The sequence below is a fragment of the Cygnus olor genome, chromosome 7 (assembly GCF_009769625.2).
Source record: "Cygnus olor isolate bCygOlo1 chromosome 7, bCygOlo1.pri.v2, whole genome shotgun sequence".
Lineage (NCBI taxonomy): Eukaryota > Metazoa > Chordata > Aves > Anseriformes > Anatidae > Cygnus > Cygnus olor.
In genome coordinates this window covers 14,930,075-14,947,240 of record NC_049175.1, presented here as the reverse complement: position 1 = coordinate 14,947,240, position 17,166 = coordinate 14,930,075, and the positions used below count along the sequence as shown (strand labels likewise).

At 42.1% G+C, this 17,166-nt stretch overlaps 1 protein-coding gene across 4 annotated transcripts in view; it reads right to left on the bottom strand.

Moving 5' to 3' along the window:
- PCDH15 (protocadherin related 15) overlaps window positions 1-17,166 on the bottom strand; it is a 738,374-nt gene that overhangs the window by 471,511 nt on the left and 249,697 nt on the right. For 3 of the 4 annotated variants that reach the window (XM_040563492.1, XM_040563503.1, XM_040563491.1), the window contains one exon: window positions 9,921-10,119. The exons of the other annotated variant lie outside the window; for it this stretch is intronic. The gene's annotated coding sequence lies outside the window, so the exon portion shown is untranslated. The remainder of the gene's footprint in view (window positions 1-9,920; window positions 10,120-17,166) is intronic. 4 annotated transcript variants of the gene reach the window in all.

Sequence of the window (17,166 nt, the reverse complement as noted above, 5' to 3'; positions counted from 1 at the left end):
CATCATGGCCAAATTAAAGCTTAGCAATGCATGAGCTGTTCAGATTTGTATTGAAATATGACAAATGTCAAAAACAGAGGAGGTCTCAAGATGACATTAAGTTTTACTTTTTAGATTTTCTTCCTGAACACTACAGGACTGGGCAGTCAAGGGCTTTGCTTCACCACTCAGTTAAGAATATCTGGCTATAAATTTATGTTTCTCATCAAAGGAATTTCAGAATTGAAAAGTCATAAGGAATGCTCTTCTTGTCCCATTTCCACTTCTGGAATTAACTTATGTAAATATTAATTTACAGTCAAACTAATTTTTAAAAATGGTTTACATAAGCAGCTTTTCAGTCAATAAATTAACGCTGTCGTTTTACTACATTTACATGCCTTGTTTATGTTACTTTGTTAATTTTATTGTAATTTAGTATTGATTAATAGCTCCATGGCTATAAAGAGTTTAAACAGTTATAACTCTTAATTATGCCATAGCATTGCTTAATAAAACAATACACTATTGGGACTAAATCAAATTAATTAAATTAATCTGTTACCCTCTTTTATGGGTAATTCAGCGCACAGATAAAAGCGGTCATGGAGTTGTTTTCATGGCAAGTAGCCTAAAAAGAACCTGCATACATTGGGGCTGGGAGCCCAGATCCACCCAGCATCTCCTCACCCATGGCCACCCTACAAAGGCGCCCTTCTTTAGCCCTATTAGCTATGCAGAGCCACTTTATGTTTGGCATCGCTTAGTACTTGTCACGACTAAATTAGGGTTTAATTATTTCACGTCATTTCTTCATGTGCCAACACCATTTAACATCATAACCCTGTCCTTGCCGAGATGCTTCCAAACCTTTCTGAAGCTGGTCCCGTCCACACCTTTGAAACCCTAGTCAGTATTACGCCACGCAAGTCAACGAAAAAAAAAGAATTAAACTTGACAGCCTCACACTTAATATTTGTCACAAGCCCATGGTAAACTTGCAAACACTCCTGAGTCACGGCACACACGTAAGGCAACAGGTCTGCATCCAGCCATGACCACGCTAGGGGTTCCTACCCTACCTCAGATCTGCCATGTTTGCTTCTGAGAATAGCAGACAGAGAATTTTTAAAAGAAAAAAATATACATATATATACACACAGTAATTTTACTACTGAATATATATCAGCTGTGTGCTTTGAAGCTAGGCGTTTAGAACAGATGCCAAGGGTCCCCTGTCAGACTTCTGCCACCTCTCCATCCCTAGTATGGGTCCTGGTTCTGCTGATGCTTTAGGGGTAATTTCATTAATCTGGTGCCTTGAATATGAATCATCGCTCATTATTTTAGCTTTATCTATTCCTCCCTGCACCCTTGAATTATCCTCCTTAAAGTAGTAGAAAAACTCTGATTATATTTCCACTGCTTCTCTTGATGAGAAAAAGCATTTAATTAAACGTTTGTATAATGTTATTCAACACCTCATTTTTTTTCCAAAATGAGTACAATGCATTTTACACCTACCTAGGAACTAAACTCAATTTAAAAATACCTTAAGACATATATTTTACCCCACGGAGTGTCAAAACATTCACACCCGAAACCCCAAAGGCTGGCTCGTCTCTTCTGCCTCCGCTCCTTTTACGTTATAAGGATGGGTGTCTTGGTGCATCACAGCCCTCTGACAGCCTGGCAGAGGTGGAGCACAACTGCCCCGCTTTTTGGAAAAAAAAAAAAAAAGTTAGAAAAAGGAGCAGTTTGGCTATAAAGGATTTTGAGATGGCTAAACTGATATGACTTTCCAGCATTATCTCACATATTTAATATTTGATAGGTGACACCTTTGTCCTAATCTTAATTTTAGACTTTTCTACCTCCACAAGATATTTGCAGAGAGGAAGTTTTATGCCTAAACATAACCACCTCTGTAGAATTTGTCCCTTCACTAATTATTTACTTTTGCAGTCTGTCCACGGGGCTTTACTGCAGTGATTCTTTAAGAGAACTCAAAAACACGAATTCTGGAAAATGAAAGGCTGAAAACCACTAAACAGAAACACGTTTGGGGCTGGCATTACCTGGAGGTCTCAAATGTTGTGCAACTTCTTTACCTCAGCAATTACAGCACTTTTTATACCTGAGATATTCGTGAACAAACTATTTTTTTAGGACTCTTCCTCCTCCTAAACTTATTTTGTCTGTTTATTTCTGTCTATTTGCTTGCTTGTTTTCTGTAGAACGAGGAATCAGTGAGGTTTAGGTTCTGTCTGTGCAGTAAGCTGTCACATAAGCAGCCAGGAAGGGTGGTGCTGAAGACAACCAAGTGATGCAATCATAAAAAAACCTACACCACTTTTCCTGGGGGTTCTGTGTTCATGTGTTTCACATACATCTTCTGTAACACGGGAGAAGATCTGTGCTGAGTGCCAGGGAGCTGCCCGCTCCAGCCTGAGCCTCACTGCCACTCGGTTCAGGTTGAGTTTCCTCCCAGCTCCTCCAGCCCTGCCCGCAGGACCCCCCAGAATGTACTTGCCAGCCCTTTTTGGTGGTGAGCATGCCCCAGCCACCTCCCTGCCTCCCACATCGCAGAGATAAATTAGGAATCAACGCCCCTCCTGGAGAATGGTGTGGATGTGATTAGGAGGCCTTGTGATTGCTAATTAAGAGGGAGGAACGCAGCTGGAATCTGGGCTGGTTCACCCTGCATTTGAAGCACAAGTGGAGGAGTGCCTAATGCTGCGGAAAAGCAAAGAGAGCAGACTTGAATCTGAGAGGGGACCTCCCCGGCGACTCTCAGCAGTGCAGAAAGAAGCTCCCTAAATGACTCCGGCAAACACGAACGCTTGAGAAAAATGAGCTCTCCAAACAGAAGTGCTGCCTGGTGCCTGCAGGGGCAGTTCAGAGGAGCCGCGCAGCCACTTGTGCAGCTCAGCTGCAAGTTGGCGCCTTGCTCCAGGACACCTAACGGGGCTGTAAGCACAGACCTCGCTATTACAGACCCCTAGGACCAAAGCAAACAGCTAATTACTGATTTAAGAAAGCCACTGCCCACAAATGAACGCACTGTTGTGACATTTTAATTTACTGACTAAATACCAAGACTATTATAAGTACTTCATCAAAAATCTTTTCTCTCCTTGGGAACTTTATTGCTACAGTGATCTCTCATTTAGCAGGCAATGCTAGGCTGCGAGAGCAGTAGGATCTTCTAGTCCATATGTGCCTTCCAGCCCCGTTTTACCCTTGTCCTCAGCAGGCATTATGCATTGCAGTTCTTTCCTGATGGGTATGCATCAGCTACAGGTTCAAGAGAGAACAGCTGGGGCACAAAGAGATTCTCTTAATGTTACTCTATCCTTAACTATTTTTTCTTTATATTCATCAGTTAGAAATGCTTTATTTGTCACAGAGGAACACAGCCTGCTGCACTCAGTGATACATGCAGATACTGGATGTCTGCTGCTGAAGCCACCGGGTCCAAGCCCTCCTGGTACGGCAGCGGTGCCATCTTCAGCGTGTGCACGGAGCTGGGCTGAAACTGCTCCCCTGCCCCCTGCTCCCTCCCTGCCAGGTCTGCTCTGCACCCTTCTCAGCACAGGTTTAAAGGCAGGTGAGTCCCGAGACCAGAAGACTATAAGGAAATAGCATGGCTCTATGTCTGCAACAAGGTGTAGAGAGAGAAAGATGACAAAAGGAACCAAAGGAGAGTAAGGAGAAAAAAAAATGAAGAGTGCACCACAAGGCATATGGTTTGCAAAGAACAGCCTGACGTTACGCTCAGATAGGACTGGCCATTAATCACTTATCTCTATCATTGTAATTATTCAAAATCATTTCAGAGCTTGCCATCATCACAAGCAACTATTTAAATTTGGGAAGTGTGCAAGGTGTTGTACCTGTCTTGTCCTGTATTTGGTACAAAAGTAGTCATTTTTCCTCTGAAAATTCCTACGTAAAAGCAAATCTTAAATAGTAGCCTGAAAGTGTTTTAAGCTTCAGAGATCTGATTTGGTAGCAGCCGAACGATGGTCCTGCCATTACGCTGGCTGCCAGGAGGTGACCTCATGCAACTGAAAAGCAAGCGAGAAACAGAAGCAAAAAAAAAAAGAGAAGAAAAAATAAAGCAGAGTTCTTCAGTGTTTCCTTTCTACAGCTGCGTTGTTATGCTAAAGCATTTAGACCTATCAAAGAAACACAAGCACCCACGCATACTCCAGCGCTCACCATTTACCACACTGCCTTCCAGTGACAGCTAAATGCAGTCTGCCAGGACAGAGAAAGCTCTCCTTCACTCCTTCCTTTTGAGGATAACTTCCAGAACACCAGATCCAGGCAGCTTACACCAAAAAGGAGGCCCCAAGAGTTTGTGAAACACCCCCCAGATGTGTTCAGGTACAACACACCTCGCAGTGTGTCCATCTAGGGACAGGATGGACTTTGTCCAGCTGCACGCAGAGACGATGGCTTTCTCTGTTAACCCCAGGTCAAGGATTGAAAATTCAGCACTTAAGGCATTTCTGCTCTGGATCTCTGACCATGGCAGCACACACTAACAAGCCATTTTATAACTTCTAAGTTTCATGCACTTGTACTTTCCTCTCAGTTTCTAGCAGGTCAGCAGCCACCTTTGTCTGTAATGCATCTATATGAGCTGCCACCCAACTAGCTCAACAATTGTGGTAAAAAATATATAAATAATGATAATAATAATCTCTTGCATTCCAGAAGCATACCAACCTCACCCAAAGAGCTTTTTCTTTATCCATTTTGTTTTAAACATGGCTAATAAAGAAGGCGACACCTCAGAGAGCCCCACACAGGACAGAATTACTGACAAGCATCAGAAGAGAGCCAACATCCACCAGGCAGTGTTTAGAAAAAGAGTGAATTGATCTTGTTATATCAACTTTGAAACTGCCTTCTGTAGCACCCAGAGAGAGCTTGCCCTTCAGGCAGGTTTTTACGGGCTTTCACAGCTTTACTTTGATTGCTGTTGTAGCTGAAATATATAGCTTTAGTACGAGGGGATTATCTGTTATCCTACCCTTCGGGAGAACCTCATACTGTGACAAAGACTTTTCTCTGCTGCATCTCTTAAGTTTCAAAAAACTAACAAAAGTGTAGCACTTCTTGCTTTTGCTTTTTTTTCTTTTCTGATGTCCCTTCAGCCCCTTGAGGGCTCGGCAATCACTGAATGGTATTTAAAAATCACCGTATCTGAATCTTAATTTACTGATAAACTGGAATACGATGACATTTTGGGGTTTGTCTAGTGTCACACTGCTTGATATGGCCTTTATACTGTACCTTAGGGGAAAGAGCAGAGCCAGAAAGAACTAGCTCATGGCCCTGGAAATAAACAGCATTCTGCACTTCAGGTTCAATTGATTTCGGTATCCTCTGTCAAGCCTTACCCACAAGCATCACCCCTTGGTATCAACAAACCCATTTAATCCCTTGCTGTGGTTTTGTGTATTCTCTCCTGCCTCCGAAAAAAATCTTCACCAACAGCAACTTCTCCCTGAGAGATGTAGCATCCTGCTAGTGAAACCACATCAGGCTGTCTGAACGCACAAATCAGGGCTCATTACAGAAGAGACACAGCGGGCAAACCCCGAGGGCTTGTGCCAAGCTTCATGGGCAGTCCCCAGGCTACCAATGCCTCCAAAGGCACAAATGAGCAATCGGCATTTCTACTCTGAGCCCAGTTCAGATAACCTGGGTGGCATCTTGGGAACACTTGAGCTTATTCAGAGTTCAGCTGGAAAATGTGGGTCACTCATCTCGATGGAGGGGAGCAAGAGCAAGCGAGCAGCGAGCACAGGTCCTGGACCCTCCAGGGGGAATGTAGGTTTGTGGGACTTGTTTCTGCAGCTCAGAACAGCATTCATAAAGGACAACTGAAGATCTCAAGGTTATAATAGTGCACAATTAATTAGGGCTATATTAAATAATTTTCTAATACTAAAAGCAACCAGAACTTTTCTCGTCCCACCTCAAATCACTGGCTCTTGGATTCAGATATGAATACAGATACAGGAGGCAATATACCGTTCATGCCGCCTGCCTACAGGAATACACTGAGATACATGAGAGTTTGAGCAGCCCCCACCACTTCTCCCCTTCTACCAGCAGCTTCTCCAGGGGCAAAAAGCATGTATTCATCCATGGAAGGTGACTTCTATATACAAGTGCAAAGCTGATGAGGGGACAGAAAAATCTGCTTGAATGTTAGAGTAGGGAGGTGGAGAGAAAGAGACAAAACAGAAGTACATAATGCAGTACCTGTAAGAATACTCTTATTACAAACAGGTTTACTGGGTTACATATCTGTTTGGTTTTTTTTAACCCACTGACTTTACAAGACAAGGAGCTTTTCTAAGATACATGCTGTGTGTCTTCTGCCTGTTTTCTTGTATTCTACAGAGCCAGCATTACAAAGGAAGTGCTTTTGTTTCAAGGCACTTTTGTATTTTCAATTAATTTCCTGTATTTCAATGCCATGCAGAGAAGCAATATAAACTGGAAGGCAAAAGAAGTCTGGCAGCTAATCGCCCCTACACCAGAGAAAAAGACAGATGCACCCAGCCAGATCATAGGTCTGCTACAGCACTTCACTATAACTTAAGCTTGAGGATTCAGAGTACCTGCATGAATGTTATGGACGTTACATTTTTAAAAACAGATCATTTCTTCCCATTGTTATAATTTTGGTGGGATGTCATCCGAGTGTTTCATTCTCTCATCTTCCTTTTCAACAGAATGCTAGAAGGTAAGATTTTTGCGCTTCTACTAAATAATCAGAAGGAGAAAAACACTTTTCCATTAATTGTGGTGGGCATCCTATTAATGTTTCTGAATGCCCAGTTTTGACCTTCTTGCTCATGCTAACATCATCCTCAACATATGAATGCATGTGTAGATGTCAGTCTTGCAAGTCATCCCTAAGAGAAACCTGCCTCAATGTATGGCAAATAACAAGAGAAGTACACAAGAAAATCATTCGACGCATTGCCTGTCGCTTCTTTTTCACCATTCACTACAGAATTTCACTCAGAAAAAGTAGCTCCATTCATTGCTAATACACCTGCAACGGCAACTCCCGGTGGATAAAAAGATGAACCAGAGGAATTTTATTGAGAAAACTATATGAGATATTTTTATTATTATTTTTTAATCAGAATGAATATAAATTTGAAGCATAATAAAAACCGAATGCTTGTTTGAGTAAGAAGGAAAAACAACCAAAGAAACCAATCATGTAGAAAACAATCCTTTCCAGTGGTAATTATGCCACTGTTCGAAACAGGTAGGCAAAAGATGGAACTTTGTGCAAGCCAGATTTTTGTCTTATTAACCTTATCATTTTCTCTCATCCAAAAATAAAACCCCTGCTCCAATCAAACCATAAAAATGTTCATGTATCTGTCTTGGAAATGCAGTTGTACCTGCAGATAGGAGTTATTTCTAGAAAAGGATACTGGAGAAAGTATGAACGTGTGTGAAAAACCCAAGAGTTAGTGGAGGGAATGAATATGGAGGTTGCAGCTTTTCCCTTCCTAATATGTTTGCCTGCATCTGGATTCAGAACATGTTCAAAAGGAATACTCTGGTTTTGTTTCTTTTTTTTTCCTTTTCTATGTAGCAATTGGATGTTCAATAAAGCACGTTTTTACACTAATCCCATTCCTTTCACGTGCCTTCCTTTAACTGATCTCATTTGTGTGCAGTGCAACTTGTTTACTATCTATGAGAAATATAATTTCTTCTCATGCCACACTGGGGGAACTGGTTTATGACCCAACTGCGCTAACTTATGCTCTTACAATGAATTCTTTATTGTTAGCAAACATGATGCTCACAGTACTTCACAGTTAAATAATATCTAGTTTAAATAGAATATTTTACCATATTTACCCTTGAAAAGATCCTATGATACCACCCCTATCTAAATTTAAAAAGTGAATACTATGACCCTTTTGTAGAACTTTCACTGAGCAAAATTAATAATGAAATTAAATGCAGAGAAAAATATTTCATTAGCTGAATCAGAGGTTATTTCTAGGAAAAAAACGCTCAATGCTGGCAATACAAATGCTAAGTTTCCCCTTGTTAAATCACTCATTAAGCCTGTTTCAGAATTCATTTCCCCTCGGAGGAGAAGCAGCAGCAGTAACACAAATTCAAAGCGTACACCTCTCACCAGCCGCACGTGGGTGCAGACATGCCTGCCTTAGCCACAGGCAAGGAATGAAGAAAGCCCTAAAACCCAAACCTTCGAGCACAGCTACACGTCAGATTGCCAAGAATGTCCACCTCAGAGCGACCAGTGCTTAAATGCTTCTATACTCGTGGTTTTTCTTAGCACAGCACTAGCGATGGACTACCAGCTGTCCTGAGGGCTGAGAGGCAGCAGTTTCGGACACTGACCACAGCATAGCCAACGACCCAAGAAGAAGGACAATTTTCTGTCAAGTTTCTTTTTTTTTTTTTCTTTTAAACTGAATCGTAGCCCAACTCTGTGCCTCTGGTGCTGGCAAGGAATAATTATTTTAAAGCTCCTGAGGTTTCGTGATGCCATTACTCTGCATGGACATCTGAGTGTCACTTTCAGTTGCACAAATCAAAAATAAAATTACTTAAAATTTATGTGGATGATTTTGGTGCTCTCATTCCAGTCACCACTTGTTCATGCCAGTCACTTTTCTCCATCCTCCTGGTGTCTGTGATGGCCTGCGAGGATTTCAGCCCCTGGCCCTGCAACTCCTGCCCCATTGGTGTCCCCCAGCCCCTGCCCTCCCACCTGCTGCCCCCAAAGCTCCCCCCTGCCCCAGCACCAGCAGGCTGATGGATTTCTTCCCTCGTTAGTTAACGAGGAAATCACCACAGATTGAAACTGGAAACAAAGCACACGCTGGGGGGACCTCAGAGATTTCCATCCTGCTTGTTTGGTTTGTAACTAATGAATGCGTTATAGACCTGAAGTAATGTAGGCTGCTTCCCCTTGCTAATTCAGAGAGAAAAATGCTCATTATATTTTTCCGTGGCATGGAAAACCCATCGCCCACAGAGCATACAAAAGTGATTTTAGGAAATGCCCAGAACTGGTGTTACAGAGCGACACATACTGTCTACCCGGCATTCTCAGCAGACAGTGATTTGAGCTGACAATCTGAAATCACGTTAATTAATAGTTTTAATTAAACCGTGAAAAATACAACCACAGTAATGTGCCTGATAAACCAAGCTGCAAAGAGAGATGGGCTCATACATAAAATGCTGCAAGGTATGATTGCATACTATGATTATTAGAACTTACAAATCAGTTCCAACTATAAAACCATTGCTGAGAATAATTACAAGCCCAAAACAAACAAGTCATTTCAGTCTCATATCATGAAAGCTGTTATATTCATCTTTTTTTTTTTTTTTTTAATTAAGAAGTTACCTTAGAGGCCAAACTAGGAAAATCACACCCCGAAAATCTAACTATACAGTTGTTTTAACACAAACCTAAAAAGACCATTAAAATCTTGTATAAAACTGTACGCATACGTCTCTTCCCCATAACCAGTAATGTTACATAGAAAACATGCAATTGTGAAAAGCCTTCAGAACCATAAAAAGTAAGAAAAATGCCACACAACTGAAAATACCTCAGAGATCACAAGGCTGGGGGAACAAATCCAAACCGTCCACAGGAAATAGTGCAAAGATCACCAATGGAAAACCAGTAGCCCCTGACACTGCAAAATATGTCTCTGTATTTCTTTTACCATGGACACATGCAAGTACTAAACTCAAACAGGCTCACGTGGGTTTTCTCAGCAGACATTGTGTATCACAAGCTCAAGTAGCCTTCGTGGTGGGGATTCTGTTTCCACCCCTTTGAAGACCAATGAAAATAAACCAAATTCCTCCTTTCTGCTCTCACAACTCACCCTTACAAGCTTTCCGCACGGCACACGCAGCCCATATACATCTCTTTCAGCTGACCACTCCAATGCAGGGCAGAGTAAAATGACCAGCTTCTCGAGGGGAACACCAATCTCTGCAGATCATCATCCTAACAGTGGTGTAGGAACAAGCATGTACCAAATCACAACTTGAAAGTACCCTCCTGCAGGAACAGCATCAGCCCTGAAATAGGAAAAATTACCATGCAAATTACAGCAGCTAGCAAGATGTGTTCTTTACAAAGGTGTAACACTCTGATACATAAATACTCTGACTTCCTGGGAAAAGAAATAAATTCATTATTCTACAGCAGTGTGAGCCTGGCAATTTAAATTAGATTTCAGTCTTAAAACATTTGACATTGGTATAACAGAAACAATAGTGTTGCAAATGTACAGATGCAATTTCATACTCCTCTTCCTCTGCACAATCAGACAGCATCAGGTTTGATGCTGCTGACTTGCACCAACGCAGGGGCAGGTTATGTGCACCTTACTAACAAATTCGGGAAGCAGCACTTTGGGTGCGGACCTTACAGCACCCCAAACCATTTCCCAATAAACATAACATGGTTCGTGGGCAAACAAGTTTCACCTCTCCTCCAGAAATATCACTTCAATGGTAATAATGAAAGCTATACTTAAATAATTCCTACATGAAGAAAAGGAGCGTATTTTATATGATATAAATAATCATTTTCCAGGGAAAGGACCTACAATGGGCATATACATTATGAAAACCAGAAACTGTGAAGTGCTCTTTTGCCATTGTGCTCCACAGCTAGAATGCTTTGCACCTATTTTGTAAAATACACGAGAATAATACACCAACAAAGGTGCCTGCAAATAGTAAGAAGGATGTGAAAGAGGTCGTAAGTGTATGGATACAGCTTAGCACCAACATCGTGGTGTATTTTAATGAACAATACTGGTGAAAGAGCTTTATGAGAGGATACTATTTGGGTGAATGAGCCAATACCAGGATGACCATGAACCAGCAGCTACTGTGACACAGAGGAAGGCAGACACAATCCTAGGGGACACCAGAAAAAGACAGAGAGAGGTGCCACCACAGTACAGGCCGTAGAGAGTCAAAACACCGCAATCGTGTTGCAAGAGGCACGTGGGAAGCTATTGAGAAGATGGGGAAAGCTCGCTGCAGTGCGTGCATCGCAGGCTGGGGACTGCTGCTGGTAGGAATGTTCCTGCATTAAATAGCAGGGAAGAGGAGGTGCTGCTCGAGCTCACCTCTTCTGCTTGTTTCACACAACAGCAAATAGCTATAAAGCGGGAATGATTCCACTGAGGCTGGAAATGAGAAAGATAACCACTTAGGGCTAGATTTACAGCCATCAGAGGGAAAGATTTCAGGAAAATGCCCCACTAGGAGCTAAAGGCGAAAACAAACAACTTGGAGATACACGATGAAAATGTTATGAATGACAGACCAAGCAGCCTCCTGCTCCCCCATCTGCATGGTTTGCAGGCATCCTTGGAAACTGCTTTCCTCACTCTCGGGTGCTGGAGCAGCTTTCGCTGCCAAACCTGCAAAGATAATGCTATCTGCTCTGCTGCTTGGAAACAGACCGAGGTCAGACGCTAACCGTATATATTCTTAACACCAACAACATCAAATACATCTTTGTGCCCAGGGCTGACCTCAATCTAATTCTCATCAAAAGCCAATGAGGGAAAACAAATAATATCTGCACGTATCTAGCCCCAGGTTCCCTGGAATTCCTTATTCACTTTTTCTACACTCAACTTCCCCTGCGTATGCAAGGGAAGTTTACTTCTGCGTTTACCAATGAGAACCAGAACAGTATATAAAAGCTGGGGTAAAAATAGGAAGAAGATAAAAGGTGAAGACACCAGGATCCAAAGTAAGTATAGCAGCTACTTCTTAAGGCCTTAAAAGCCAGATAAATTTACAGACATTTATTGTCTCCAAGGTACATTACAAAACTCCATTTCAATGGAGTCTCACCTGCTTCAAAGCTGCGTACAGAAGAAACTTCAAAAGGTAAGGATACATCATCGTTCTGGAAATGAAGCTGCTATCCCACGTCACATTAGTGCTGTTCATTCTCTGCAGAAATGAACCCCTAACTCACTCTCACTGGCTGACTCCTGCAGAGAAAACACCGTAAAATTTTCAGTATCCCGCAGGGCAAATGTCTGTGTGGCAAGATGCTGGGGAGTCATGGGAGACGTGAACCTCTAGCAACCTTCCCAGTGACGGTGTTTTATTACTGCCCTGCACCTGTGGCAACCCAAACCACAGGCGTGTACTCATCGGCTGAACTTCAGGTGGACAGAGGTCAGCCAGGATCTTTGCAAAGATGTGAAGGGCATGCCTCCTTACACAGCCAATGTTTTAGAGCCTGGAAAAAACATTAAATATATGTATTATAACTTAATAGCTATCACATGATGGGATTCCAACCAGTTGATACATTCAATCATTCCTTCTTTGACAATTTCAAGTTCAGACAGTTGCTATTATTCGGTGTTATTTCAGGGAAGATGGATGCATATGCACAAAAATCTTAACACTAAACCAGTATCTCACAGCTGACTCCAAAAACCGTTGAGTTGAGAGGTAATTACTTTCAGAAGATGATGCCTTAGATAATATTTTCGTTCATTCATTTTCAACCCTACTGCTTTATAGCAGTGCTCTAACTCATTCCAGTACAAGAGCTCTCAACCCAGGCCCAGGTGCCAGGAAGGATCTGACGTGCTGACACTGGGCATCCTTTGCCCCTTGGGATGAGCAGGTGGCACAGATTTAAAAATGAGAAGAAAAAATGACCACACCATTATTGCATAATATGCAATATCCATACTGCAAATAAGAAAGGAATTTCTGGAGGTCAAACAGCATTAAAGGAAAAGCAACCTTCATTTTAAAATGCTATCTGTTCAGCAGACTTGAAATGCCAGGAAGCCAAAGAATACCCCCATACTGCCACAGAAGAACCAGAAGGATGCATGCTACCCTACACTTCTTCCCTCTTTGTTCGCACTCCCGGGCAGTCACAACCAGCTTTACAAAAGTCTTCCTATTTCCATGGACAAACTTTTAAACTTTTTTTTCCATTTTTATAAGGATTGAGGATTTTTCTCCACAACTGAAAAAGTGCTGAAAGAGTGAGTTCCACTGTTTTCTTTTGCATGTTTCAATTAAGACAATGAAAATATAGATGATTAGAACTAAAAGCATACACTCGTGGGGCATTTTCATTAATAGATGTTGGTGACTTCACACAAGATGTTTGCACTGGATTGAGAAGTACCCAGCAGTACTGTGTTAGTCAGTACTTGCACTGCAAGTTTTGAATTTGTATTTATATCTGGGCAATACAAAACAAGATTACATGATTGTGAAAATGACATTTTTTCTCACAGCACTCAATTTCCACAGTGTTGCCATTAACATAAATAATACGTAAAGCTAATGTTAAATAATTCTGGGTTTTCAAAGCCCTTGGGAACAATTATGTTAAATATACAGTGACTTAAATGACTGAATTTCTTCAAATTTATATTCACAACTCTTTTCCCACCATGGCCTGAAGTCTTCTGCTAGTGTCCTTGATCACACACAAAACCTTGCTTGTTCTAGCAACCAAAAGCCTCCCCACATTACCTGCAGGGAGATATTGCTGACTGCCGGATGCTATTATGATTTCTCTATTAAAAAACTCTGAAAATAACTAGCAGTGAGCAGAAGGCAGGGTACCTGCCAGCTAATGCAATGCTGTCAAACTTTTTTTTTTTTTTGGCCTGGCTGTAAGAAAGCCATTGGTACACAGCATTATGTCCTGAAGTGCTTCCTCTGCCATGTCTTTCACTGCAGCAGCACATTGATTTACCTCAGGATTGGAAGAGGGAGAGCAGAGCATTCATTCCTACCCTTGCTGTGGCATGAAATCATTTTCTGTGACCTCAGGAGAGGACTGAAGGAAGTTCTGAATCAAGGACCAATAAAGGTAAGTTATCTTTGTGTTCCTTCTCGATTCGTGACAATTAATCTGTATCTAAAGGTATGTGTGTGTGTTTTTTTTTCCCCTTTTGTCTTGAATCTCCAGCAGACACAGAGCAAAGGAACAGGTTGAAATTCCCACACCACCTCCACCTGCACAGCCTTGGAAGACGGACTGTGGCCATTGCTGCTTCTCTGCTTCAAGACAGAGTAATTCCTTTGGTGCCAGTGGTTCAGCAAGGCAGGCTTTTCACAGGAGAACAAAACGTACATCGTTACACCTTGCCAACACTGATGGCACTCCCCCCAGGGGAATGGAAGAATGATGGAGCCAGTTAACTTTAGCATGTGGTTCGAAAGCCAGCAGTAAATTGCTTCCACCTTTAAATTGACCTGGATTAGGGAAGCTTAGGGAAGCACAGGAATTTGGCACTGTTTTTTCCCCAAAGTCGGATTTGCTAGTAATCTGCTATCTGCATCTAGAAAGAGCCTGAAATCTTTAACATGTCCTCTGGGAGAAAAAGAACCACCTTCTCTGATTCCCCTTGCTCTCCAGTTCATTTTCCCTTCTGAAGCACGGTAAGCTCGGATCTCCACAGTAAGCCCATCTAGGCAGCAGGGGGTTTCTGGGGGTAGCATCAGTAGTGAACGTGGCTGACAAAGCCGCTGGTTTACTATGACTAATCAATCCGTAACGCATCCCAAACCATGCTACCACACCAGCTTTCCCTAACCCATTTCAGCCCATTAAGTCCTGGGGATTTTTGACCAGACACTGCAATTTGAATCTTTCCCACCTTGTGTTACAGGCCCTAGATCATTGCTAAGTGTGCTCAGGCAGCCCCAGCAGCATGGTGCTTCCAGGAGGTCTGCGAGGGCAGCTCGCTGCCAGGTCCTCCACTTCCTCTGCACAGTTACATGGCAGCCTAACGAGAATGAGCAATGAGATGTCAGCCAGGAGCCTCGGGGGTTTGTCTGCAAAGAGAGCAGTTAGCTCATGCATTTTAGACTGCTCACTGAATAGGCTGATAAGCAGACAATAGCCATCAAGCAGATGGGAAATTAGACAAATGTAATTTAGAAGAAATATTTTGAAATGAAGATGCTCTACGTAAGTTTAAGAGATGTGGGTGTCTGGCCAGGTGATGAGGAACATTTGTATGTGTACAGTTACTTTCCAGGACTATTGTTCAGGAGAGGACAGGTGGAGGAGTTCTGGGCAGCAATGCAAATTTGCACCTAGACTGATCAACAGCTGGTGTTCAGTGCTGTGTGCTCAGCACAGCTCAGATGCAGGATAGGCATCACCCCAAGCTACTTCATTTATGTACTATACCTCAGCAGCAGCAAAATATTAAAAAACACAACTTTAATAAATGATTATATACTGACCTAGAACTACACCTGTGAAAAATAACCAAATGAATAGTATTCTTGATTGATTTTCTTCCTACCTTTGGAACTGAACTCCCATTCAACCTTCAGCATAGCAAGTATTGACAACACTGAGAGAAGCCAAATGAAGCATTCCAGGTGATCACAGCACATGCAATTGTTTGCATAGATAAGATTCAACCAGTAATAGTTTCTAAGTCTCTTTTAGTACAGAGAAATCATCACCCACAAATAAAAGAAATTAGTCTCTCACTGCCATTAATCCTGGTCCTATTTAACAGTATTAATATTGCACATTTAAACAACTGACGAGGCCATCCTGAAAGAAATGGCAAATACGCGCTAATGTTGCCAGCTCACCTGCACTGTTCCAGGGTCATGGCTTCGATGTAATTCAACATGCATTAATGGCAAATGCCATTAGCTTGGGGATGGCCTAGTCATAGTGAATACAATTCAACTGCAACTTTTAACTCTTCGCATTTAATTTTACTGAAAAATACATGGCATAGAACTATTTACTGAATGCTGTAATAAAAGCGGTACAGTACTAAGTAAATGCAGGCATTCTAAAAGACGATATGATCCTTCTTTTGTACGGTCTGTGTAGGTGGACGTTGTTCTCCAGCTCTTCTTCTGAAGGGCCAGCTAGATAATCTCCTTTCCTGCCTGGCCCAACACACCACCCACAGGAGCAGAGAAACTCCAACCCATCCTGCTGGAGATTGGAGTCACTGAGCCTCTGAGTAATTGAGTTTGGATGAGACCTGGAGACCATCGCCACCTCTCAGAAAGCAGACCAACATCAGAAGACACTTCTCACTCATCTGCTTTTTTACCCTTATGCATATGATACCTCTGCAATAGCAGAAGTTAAAACCAGTGACCATACTTCTCATTTCTGCACATGTATCTATATTCTAACAATGGAGCCTGTAAAGTGAGACAATGTCTTTTAAATGAACACTTCAGCAGGTGACAATCTTCCTTCTGAACGATCATAATTTCACGGTGCCAAAGAGCTTTCTGAATTTGACTGTTTGGCTTTTGAATTCTGACATTTTCCACACATCCATTAGATTGCAACTACCCTGGCTGCTATATAATGTGCTTAAAATTATACTCCTCAGCAAAACTCATACCAAACCGTCTTATTATGTATCATTACTATAGTCAGTGTGTCATTCCGAGCTATATAGATGTTCTCTGTGAGATCACATGTAAATTGGTCACGTTCCTCAGAAAAATTATTTCTGGATAGCTGGAATAAGAACCAAGAAACCGTATTTAACTTTTTGTAGCATACGCAAATCTACAACAAGCACAGACTGATCCTCTGTCAACGCTGAATTTTTCACCTTAGAGAGTTTGTTTGGCAGTCTCAATTTCACATTTCCTTCAGCAAGTACAACGTTAAACATGGCCATTGTTTTGGTTTCATCAGCTCCTGTCTTTCCGAAATATTACTTTTCTCAAGGGCTAAGTCTGGGGGGGCAAGGGCTCTTCCCCCCTTGCTGCCAGGTGTGCAGCCTGGCTGTACTCTGGCTTCACAACTGGATTCAGTTCCCTTCCCAACCCAGTCCCCTTTAGAAGGAAAGCCAAGAGCATGCAGGGAGCTACAGGACGCTCAAAGAGGCTCTCCAGGCTACACGATCAAGGGATCAGAAGCATGGGGCACACCATGAGGTGCATTCCGTATCTAAACGGAGCACTCCGTATCTAAACGAAGTCTCACTAGTGGCTTACTCTTGCTCAGTAACTGTAATATAAATTCACTTTTGAATTTGGTCCTTCTTGCCAGCCCCAACTGCCTTTCCAAAGAGAAAATATTCTCGTCTACAGCCTTCT